The 11,250-nt window shown below is 36.4% G+C and overlaps 1 pseudogene; it reads left to right on the forward strand.

Annotated features, from left to right (window-relative positions):
- The first annotated feature begins 6,273 nt into the window (after positions 1-6,273).
- Positions 6,274-7,128, forward strand: LOC110580118 (annotated as a pseudogene).
- Positions 7,129-11,250: the final 4,122 nt, after the last annotated feature.

The following is an 11,250-nucleotide window of genomic DNA, read 5'->3' on the forward strand; positions in this document are numbered from 1 at the left end:
CCCAATATTAATTCAATAACTTATTAATGTAAACTGAGATTAAATCTGCTTTTTTGTTAGGCACCTCACACACACTTATATTGAGCTTACTACTGTTTATAAAATAAAAACAAAAGAAAATGAAAATATCTAATGCCTGTAAAACAGAAGAGTCTCACAAAAATGCCACCTCGACATTTTTATTTCTGTTTAAAAAAAAAAAAGCAAGCTAACTTAAGATGTATATATTTCTCTACTTCTGCAGACTTTCTAGGTCATTGCTGTTTTTGTTGTTACAGAGATATTCTCAATATCACAAGTTGAGATTGTCATAATGAAAACTTCTCAAATGAAAATACTGACAAATGGACTTGAGCTAATTTTTTTTAAAGATTTTATTTATTTATTTGACAGAGAGAGATAGTGAGAGCAGGAATACAAGCAGGGGGAGTGGGAGAGGGAGAAACAGGCTTCCTGCTGAGCAGGGAGCCGGACGCGGGACTCGATCACAGGACCCTGGGATCATGACCTGAGCCGAAGGCAGACGCTTAACAACTGAGCCACCCAGGTGCCCTAACTTGAGCTAATCTTTATTCTTGCCTAAAACGTCAAAATATTTCTTTATTCAAACAATGATGACATATGATTTGCTTATTTCTTTTGTAAAAGAAAGATTGACCCTTTCCAAAATCATAAATGAATGTTTTGTTGATCTTCAGCCATTTTTTTCTCCTGAAATCACAGCAAAATGCCAGCTACAAAAGTTTATACCCTACCTAGTTGTGAGTTTTGAATTTCACACCATGTAATTAATTTCTTGTATAAGTTTTATAATCTTGTTAAGACAATTCATTTGGTAACTTCACCATTGTCTTAAAAATAAGAAAAAGAGTGTTCTAAACATTTTTCAAATATCTAATATTTGGAAGTTAATGGATCTAATTTTAATTGCATGTTACCTTTAAAATTCCAACAGAGATATGCAAAATAAAATCTACTTTCAATTATTTCAATGTTTAATGCGTACATGTCAAAGACAGAGTAGAAGAAATGATTTCTCATATAAGTAAAGCTATAAAATTAGAGATAATTTTGTGTATGTGATTGTGTATGCCTAATTTGTGTATGCCTAATTCTTTTCTTTTTTTTTTTTTTAAGATTTTGTTTATTTATTTGTCAGAGAGAGACCACAAGCAGGGGGAGCTGCAGGCAGAGGGAGAAGCAGGCTGAGGAACGAGTCCGATGTAGGACTGGATCCCAGAACCCTGGGATAATGACCAGAGCCAAAGGCAGACGCCTAAAAGACTGAGCCACCCAGGCGTCCCCAGCCTAATTCTTTTCTTAACAAAGATGTTATGATGCCTTAAACTGAAGGTAGGAAAATCTACGTCATCTATGTTTCATGTAGACATAATAGGGTGTTTCCCCTTCTAGTCAGATGTCTTAGTCTAACACTACCCTGCAACTGAACTTAGCTCTATGTCACAAATTACTCAAATGTAAGTTACTCTAATGTCCATGTTTCCATTCTAGAGCTAATAGAATCCTCATAGATTTTTAGATTCCAATAAAAAAAAAAGTGTTTTTTATGAACTCACCTATGCTGGCAACTTTAGTCTATTTGGAACAAAAAATTGCTCTTGCATCAGTCAATTCCACTTAAAAGAATAGGAATGTAGTAATATATCTAAAACATCTAAAGTTACTTGAAATTTTTAATTATACTTTTTGTCCAGTATGGTATTATACTTAGATGTCTCCAGACATAAGAACCTCAACAGAAAGAGAAATCATTTTAACTGCTTAAGTATACAAAATAAGAATTTGAATTTTTCCCCTAGAATTGTAAAAAAAAAAAAAATGCACTCTAATATGTTTTCCAATATTTTCTATAGCCTCCAGATTCTAGCCATCCATCCCTTCTCTACCCCACATGTTATCTACTCCATTTGATTATTGTGCCCTAAGTTTTTATCTCATTTGTGATTAAAACCCTTATTATTTTCCACATTGAATAAAAACAAGCTTATTTGAATATAGCAGCAATTTATTTATTTTTCCCCTAAGGGTATGCTATATTTACCTATTTAACTTATGTAACAACAAAACTTTGTAGGAAAAGCAGAGAAGGGATGGAAATTTACAAAGCCACAATATATCTCTTTGAAAAAGGACTGAATAATGGAAGAAGGGTTTCTAATGTTTCCTGAAAGAGATTTATTTTTTTTGTAACATTGTTTACCTTTCCCAACCTGATTAAATCCACGAGAACCTTTATTTTACTCTTCCTGAAAGTCTTTCACTCCATTCACACATACATCCTTCCCATTTGAGAACCTATAGTAACAATACATTACATACTCTAGTAGGTCACTGAATTTTCTTGTTCTGAGTGAGATATAAATGCTAAGAATTTTGCAAATACTTCACTGGATATGTTAGAACATGGATATGCAGATTCATATCTTCACATTTCTCTAATTTTCTTTTAATTTTGGAAAAGAATAGTGTTGAATTCTAAGTTAGAATTTATTAAAAGTCTATATAATTTTTTTTGCCCGGACAGTGTTTTTTAGAATTTCACATATCTTTAATGACATACTGAATAATTATCATTTCACCCAAATCTTCCAGTGCAGAAGTAACCCTCATTAGGTTTACCTGAAACATTTTCAGTTTCTATAATGGTTAACATTTTAAAGAAGTGAGTGGAGTGAAGAGAGTCAAACCACAAATAAAAAGAATTCTTTTTTTCCTTTTTTTTTTTTTTGGTTTTATTACGGAGATCTGATTATATGCTGTTCATATGTATTGATTATCACTTGAAAATAATTAACCACAAGCTTTAATGGTGTTAATAAGCCTCCTCAAATCTTTTGTAGGACTAATATAAGAAGCAATAAGTAAAGCTTAATATTATCTCTCCCAGTGGTTCTCAAACTTGAGCAAACATTAGAGTCATTTGGACGATTTGTTGAAACATAGATCTGGGCTCCACCCCTAGATCTTCTGGGTTAGGACCCAAGAATTTTCATTTCTAATGGTTACTTCTGCCATTTGGGGATCACACTTAGAGAATCACTGATCTACTTTGTTAATCATGGTCATCACAAATCAGTATTTAAGCAGAAGGAACAGAATATATAAATATGTGTATCTATAGATAACATACCCATGCAATTAAAAATTTCACTTTGGATCTTGATGCCTACTGAGCCACACACATATAAGAGAAAGAGAAAAAAAAAACATGATAGAAATTAAGATAATTAAAAAAAAAAACTCTCAGAAATTTTGAGAGAAGGGAATCACCTTTGGTGAAAGTGCTGCTTTACTATAAAGATAAGTCATTACACATTTACTACAAAACCAGATTCAGTCACTTCTATAGTGAGAGCTGAGGAAACACTTGTTACGTTTGCTAACATGGCACTTCCCTTTGGCAGAGCCAATTATATACCAAGTCATTATTCTGACTGAATAATTTTTCTTTGTTGCCCAGGCAGGTCTGAAGTTGAAATGGAGTAAAGATTTTACTTATTTATTACTGAGTTGGATAAATAAAAATAGGAGAGCTTGAAGATAACATTCAGATAAATAAATTTAAAGATTTAGAAATTAGAATACAGAAGTAATAAAGTCAGTTCTCAAGGAAGTTATTCCAAAACACAGAATACTGCTTATGGAAAACATACAATTGCGTGGTGTAAAACCAATGTTTATTCTTTTTTTTTTTTTTAAAGATTTTATTTATTCATTTGAGAGGGAGATTTATTCATTCACAGAGAGAGAGAGAGAGAGAGCATGATCAGGGGCGAGAGGCAGAGGGAGAAGCAGACTCCCCACTGAGCAGGGAGCCCCATATGGGACTCAATCCCATGATCTGGAGATCACGACCTGAGCCAAAGGCAAATGCTTAACCATCTGACCCACCCAGGCACCCCACCAATGTTTATTCTTAAAATTGCTTCTAGAAGAGCAGGAGAAAGCATAAGTCCTTCTGAGTACCATTTTCAGATAGAAAATGCTATAAAAGAATAATCTCAAATAAACTAATGAAAGATTCATCACTCAATTCTTAACACTTTTTCCTCTATATTAATAAAAAGTATATACTTGTCTGCAAAAGTGTCACTTGTTAATTAAAACCATTTATAAAATACCCTAAAGAAAAATATATGAGGCAGTTCTACTAGCTTCCTTGTTAATTGTTAGTGCACCCAGGTACTCTGAAACTTGCAGGCTTTGTACCAGCATTTCTCTGTCAGGAACTTTTTTACTAGAGATTTATACTTGGTTCAGTTTCTCATCCATCTCTTCAGAAAGACCATTCCTAAAGTAGCAGAACCCTGTTACTCTCATCCTATCCTACCCAGCTTGATTTATTCTTTTTTTTTTTAAAGATTTTATTTATTTATTTGACAGAGAGAGACACAGCGAAAGAGGGAACACAAGCAGGGGGAGTGGGAGAGGGAGAGGCAGGCTTCCCACTGAGCAGGGAGCCCAATGCAGGGCTCGATCCCAGGACCCTGGGACCATGACCTGAGCCAAAGGCAGAGGCTTAACAACTGAGCCACCCAGGCGCCCCAGCTTGATTTATTCTTAACATTTATTATATTTCAATAAATCTGTAACATATCATGTATAAGATGTACCGTTAGTGGGCACCTGGGTGGCTCAGTTGGTTAAGCGACTGCCTTTGGCTCAGGTCATGATCCTGGAGTCCCGGGATCGAGTCCCACGTCGGGCTCTCTGCTCAGCAGGGAGTCTGCCTCTCTCTCTGACCCTCCCCCCTCTCATGCTCTCTATCTCATTCTCTCTCTCAAATAAATAAATAAAATCTTTAAAAAAAAAAAAAAAAAGAAGTACCGTTAGTTCGTCGCATTGTGGCTTTAGAATACGTACATAAATTCTCTAACACCCCTCCCTTCTAAGGTAAGCCAGATTCCTGTCCTCTTTAATGAGAGCCAGACTACATGACTATTAATGAATAGAATGTTCAGAAGTGGCAATGAGTCTTAATCTCTTGAGTGGCCTGCTGTGAGAGAAGTTAGCAACCATGGGTACTCATGAAGCCTGAAAGAGGCCAACTGAGGAAGTGAGGCTTCCTTCTAACAATCAACACTAACTGCCCAGCCCTGTGAGTGAGTCACCTTGAAACCAAAGTGTTTGGCTCCAACCAAGCTTTCAGATGACCGCAGTCTCAGCTGACATTTTGATTGCAATCTTGTGAGAGAAAATAAGCCAAAGCTGCACAGCAAAGCAACTCTGTAATTCCTGACCTACAGAGACTGTTAAATATTGTTATTTTTAAAAGTATGAAATTTGATAGTATGTTGTTATAAATCAATAGCTAATACAATCACTATTGAAAAAGTACTACCCATTTTACTAACAAAATCCTCTCTTAATGCTGACAATTGCCATTTTATATTTAACAAAAGAGATCTTTGAAACTAATTTAGATCTTTATCTTAATCATGTATCACTCTCTTACATACTCATAGAAGGAAAATGCAAGTGAAAGAAATTGGTGATGATGTACCTAAAACTTCATTTTAGTATCCAATTTCTCTAGCTATATTTTCAACTTAGTATTATCAACATCTGTGTTTTTCAGCACAATACAATATGTAGTGACATGAGGACTGTTGATAAGGGTGTCCTACGCTACTGTCTATAAGATTTTCTTCTCAGCAGTTAACCCTCATTATGCAAGTTTTGTTGGTAGTGTTTTCTCAATCTCACCATGTTGTCAGATAATAAAAATTATATTGATTTCATTTCCTGGTCAATAGTTATTATAAGATACATTTGCATTTAGACATTAAAATATTTTTAAAAGTGTCTTTGAATTAGTGAAATAAAGTATATATGAATATGATTATTGGTTAATTGCCATCATCTCTGCTAGAATGTAAAAAGCAAAGACTTTCTCTTGTGCATCATTATATCCCCAGCCTATCACGGTGCTTGGGACATAACAGGTGCTGAATAAATATTTATCCAATGACTGAATGAATACACATATACATAAAATTAGTGAATAATATGTACTAAATATGAACATTCTCTGGTTTATCTACATGAACTTCAAAAAGTTTTAAGTAAGTATTATAATAAATTGTGTTTCCAAGTTGAAAAAGTTTATGATTTAAAATTATCAACATTGAGAAAAATCGGTGGTGCAGTCACCTAGAGTATTTCTGTTCCCACCAGGGTCAGCCTTGCCCGAGGCAGTGAAGCTCCGGGGGCTGGGGCCTCCCGGCTCCAGGGAGGAGCCCTCACTCAACCATGGCCCGAAATGCAGAAAAGGCCATGAAGGCCTTAGCAAGATTTCGCCAAGCTCGACTGGAAGAGGGAAAAGTGAAGGAACGAAGACCCTTCCTTGCCTCAGAATGTACTGAGCTGCCCAAAGCTGAGAAGTGGAGACGACAAATCATTGGAGAGATCTCTAAAAAAGTGGCTCAAATTCAGAATGCTGGTTTAGGTGAATTCCGAATTCGTGACCTGAATGATGAAATTAACAAACTGCTAAGAGAGAAAGGACACTGGGAAGTCCGGATAAAGGAGCTGGGCGGTCCTGATTATGGAAAAGTTGGCCCTAAAATGCTGGATCATGAAGGGAAAGAAGTCCCAGGAATGAGGTGATAAGTACTTCGCAGCAGCAAAAGATTTGCCTGGTGTCAGAGAGCTTTTTGAAAAAGAACCTCTTCCTCCTCCAAGAAAGACACGTGCTGAGCTCATGAAAGCAATCGATTTTGAATACTATGGTTACCTCGATGAAGATGACGGTGTCATCGTGCCTTTGGAACAGAAATACGAATAGAAATTCAGGGCTGGATGGTGGAAAAGTGGAAAGCCGAGCAAGAGGCCCCACTGGCGAGAGGAGAAAAGGAGGAGGAGGAGGAAGAAGAGGAAGAGATCAACATATATGCTGTCACCGAGGAGGAGTCTGACGAGGAAGGCAGCCAGGAGAAAGGAGGTGAGGACTGGCAGCAGAAGTTCATCGCCCACGTCCCAGTGCCATCCCAGCAAGAGATCGAGGAGGCCCTTGTGCGGAGGAAGAAGATGGAACTCCTCCAGAAGTATGCTAATGAGATCCTGCAGGCCCAGAGCAAAGAGGCCAAAAGGCTTCTGGGCTACTAGGGCTGAGCTGGGACGTGCTCAGGGTCTGGAAATCTGCCGGGAGGCCGTCATCCCCTGCTGGCTTTTGGTGAGCCCACCGGACTCTGCTGTCCCGGGATTGCAGATGGGCTGGCTCGTGCTGCGAGTCTGCCTGCTACTTTCCCTACCTTTTCTAATGCCCTCTCGTGATCCAAAGGGACGGGCTGCCTGTGCCTCCCCGGCAGGCTGTCTACGTGCTGAACCCTCAGCTGTCACTTTTGTACAAATGTTTTGCTACTGTAGGAACCCATTTATTTTTATCTAGAGTGTGTAAAACAGGCTGCTCATGGGCTGCCTGTGTTTTACTTAGCTTTCTACTGTCATTCACTGGGGAGGGAGGTCAGTTTATGACTACCATTAAAAAGATGGCAGTTTTTCCTAAAAAAAAAAAAAAAAATCATCAACATTACCTCAGGGTAACTTAAGATAACTATTTTATTTGATACTTTATTTACTATTTAACATTTTTATTGCTATCAGTTTTATAGGAAACCGATGCTTCTTTTGCTTATGAAACTTTCAATAGGAGTTCTTTTTAGGCAACCCTAAAACTCTCCATTTGAATTTACCTTAATCTCTATAATCTGGCTTAATATAAATTTACATAAAATAAGTGCTTAACCAGGGTATTATCCCATTTTAAAATTTTCCAAGTTTTGAGTGGAGGATATAGAGGAAGTTTCCGCCTCCACTCCATTTTTAAAACAAACAAACAAAAAAGTATACTCCATTTTGCTTTCATATAGTACCAACTTATGTGTGACTATTTTCACCTCTTCATAAGCCAGATCTTTTCCATGTCTATATTCTGAACACCCTATCAAGAAATACTAACTCTCCTTTGTGGCACATTCTTTCCAGGAACTGTACCCATTTTGCAGAAAAATTATGTTTTCATCACCTCAAGGATGACTATGTAGTCAGGATACAAAGGCCAGTTCCCAACAAAAGATGCCTACCAAAGGGCTTTCCTGTGTAGAGTGACCATAATCAATAATAGTTTTCCAGTTCCATAAAGCTCAAGATAAATATGACTAAAATGAAAAGGCTTCCCTGGAAAAGACAAGTAAAAGGTATATTGGTTGAGTGGAATGTTAATATATTAATGAAATTGATGACATTAGTGATTTATTTCATTGACAGAATTTAGAATGAGATTCATTTATCATTATCCCATAGTCATTCATCAACAGTACATTGCCCCAAGCATTTAGCCTCCTGTTAGCAGTTTAAGTTTTCTTTGTAGTAATTATACTGGAGAAAGAATACACTGTTTGTGGTCCACTTGATTATAAATAAAATATAAACAAAATTAATATTTTATGGAAAATAATCTTTTATATTCTTCAAGTGATAATTCTATTACTTTGTTTTACATATTTTATATTGCTCTATCTTCTATCCTACCAAAATTATCTACTTTAAAAAGACAATTAATTTTAATTCTACAGTAATACTCTTCTATTCAAAAGGAAGCATGATAATAAAGTCCCTGATAAAAATGGATGAATCTTAGGGGAGCCTGGGTGGCTCAGTCGTTAAGCGTCTGCCTTCGGCTCAGGTCATGATCCCAAGATCCTGGGATCGAGCCCCGCGTCAGGCTCCCTGCTCCGCGGGAAGCCTGCTTCTCCCTCTCCCACTCCCCCTGCTTGTGTTGCCTCTCTCGCTGTGTCTCTCTCTGTCTCTGTTTTAAATAAATAAAATCTTTAAAAAAAATGGATGAATTTTAGATAATGTCCACTTGATTTGTAAGATATTGAAGACATAATCAGATAACATCAATAAATCTACAGCATGTGCACATGCGTGTGCTCGTGCACGCACACACACACATACACCTCAGAGATACTATGCAAGTACAACCACAGTTTTGCCTGAAAACTGCTCTGCCTCTCAAAAGTCAAAGCCCCTAGAAGACCCATTTTGGAGTTGGAAAGGTTCAGTGAGACTGTCTCACAGCAGAGGCAGATTAGAATGTAAAAATCAAAGGAAAATAGCCTCTGGACAACAAGCCGGAATTTATGGTATTTAGATCAAGTCCTGAAAACATGGCACCTGAAGATTGTACTATATAGGTTAAATTTAATATTCTTATTTTCTTATTGTCTAATTTGTTCAAGCTAGGAATAAACATGACTATTATTCCTCTTTAACACTCAAGGAAATTTTTCTAAGAAGATTCCTAAGTTGTCTCTCAATGACTTAGCTTTTCTAAATCCCTTTTCTAGCTGTTAGTAATTAACAAATAATACATACAGGATAATTTATTGTAGCAGACATTTTTAAGTAAGTTCTTTTTTAAACTTAGCCATAACAGGATATTAAATGTGTTGAAAAAAATCTATAATTCAATTATTTTAAAAATGGAAAGACACAGAAATATGGATATGTATAATATACTGTAGTATCCCAAAACAAAGAGTTAAAATGGGGGAGGGGAATGGCTGTATAGGGTTAGAGATGGATAGAAAATCCAGAAGATGTCAGAAAACCTTCACAGAAGAGATGAATTTTGATTTTTTAAATGAGTAGGAGTGCATCAGACAGTAAAGGTTGGGTTGAGGATTTTCTAGGCATATGGCGTAAAGGTTTTGAGATATCATGGGGAACAGTGAGAAGTTCAATGGGGAGATCCTATATTACACGTGGGAGTGTAATATAGAGCACCTAGTTAGAGGGTACATTAGTGGACTGGTAAGGAATAGAGGGTACATGATGGAGGAGGTCACATGGATGGATGGGAAGAGAATGTAAGGTTCATGGAGGCAAACCTGTGAAGAAAAGTTGTGGCAAAAACATGAAGACCATGTGGATACTGTTATGGAGTTTTTATTTTGTCCTTTAGGGAATGGAAGTGCCACCAGTCTTATACTAGGAAAGAAATGGTCAAACGTGCAAATTAACGGAAAGTCCATCCTAACAGCTATATGAAGAATGGCTAGGAAACCAGCAGTGGTTAGGCCATCAAAATAGTCCAAACAAAACTTCTAGACTTCTCACAGCCTTCAAGACTCCAAGACATAAATCCCTAATTACAGAATTTTAGGCATTAGGATTTGGAAAAGCATTATGTGACTAAGTTTTTATAAGGTCATTTTAGGTCACAACTTATAAACTTATTACTAGATAGTATATTAACAGAAAGAGACAATGGCAAGGTCAAAACACTCCTAACGCAAAACATGTTAGCTTCTCACCTCATGAGCTTGACACCAGAATTGTGAACATATATTTCAACAAAGCCAACATATTTTTTAAATATGCATTTTTAAATGATACTAGATTTAAGGCATTATGTTAGATGCTAAGACATTAAGTTAGATGCCGGGGCAGGGGTAGAAACGGAATAAGGATCATGAAGTAAAAATGGAGGAAAAAAAAGGGCTGTTGGCAGACATTATAGCCTTTGCATTTCCATTGTTATTTCCTCAATAGTGTCATGGCTTTTCTTACCATTTTAAAACATATTAGTGTAGTTTGCGGGGAGAAATAATTTTAGAACTCACGCACCGATAATCTTAGTGACAAAAGACCTCCATGAGATGAGAATGAAAGGAAACAGGAAACATTTCTGAGCTGATCTACTTGACCTGAATGCTTTATGTCTTACTGACTGATTAAATCAGTTCCCAGTGCTCCTGGAGTTTAAAATAATGGCTGAGAAAATGAGAATGAGTCTTAAATTTACTGATAATTTTGGCAAATGTTGAAATCTGGTCCATGTGCAGCTTAGCCCATTATGCTTCAGTGGTTTTTAATGTACAATGTAGTTTTAAGATTTTTTTGCCCCAGATAGAAATTGTCTGCCTTACCTTTAGCGAAATTGTATCCACAATGAAAGATCAGATTAAATGGAATAAGCGCAATGCTTATAAATTTGGATTAAGAGAAGCTGAAAGGATGCTTAAAATGTATCTTTAAACCTAAGTGCAAAATTTCCATACATACCTTGAAATATGTATTGGGGTATTAAATGTGCTCAGTAAGCTAAGCAATGTGTTAGATAATTAATAAACATTTAACAGCATTGATTTTTTACAGCCTGCTTTATTGAACTTCTTATCAGTATTGAGCAGATGGGTCATAACTATGAAAAACTATATA

The sequence above is a fragment of the Neomonachus schauinslandi genome, chromosome 12 (assembly GCF_002201575.2).
Source record: "Neomonachus schauinslandi chromosome 12, ASM220157v2, whole genome shotgun sequence".
Lineage (NCBI taxonomy): Eukaryota > Metazoa > Chordata > Mammalia > Carnivora > Phocidae > Neomonachus > Neomonachus schauinslandi.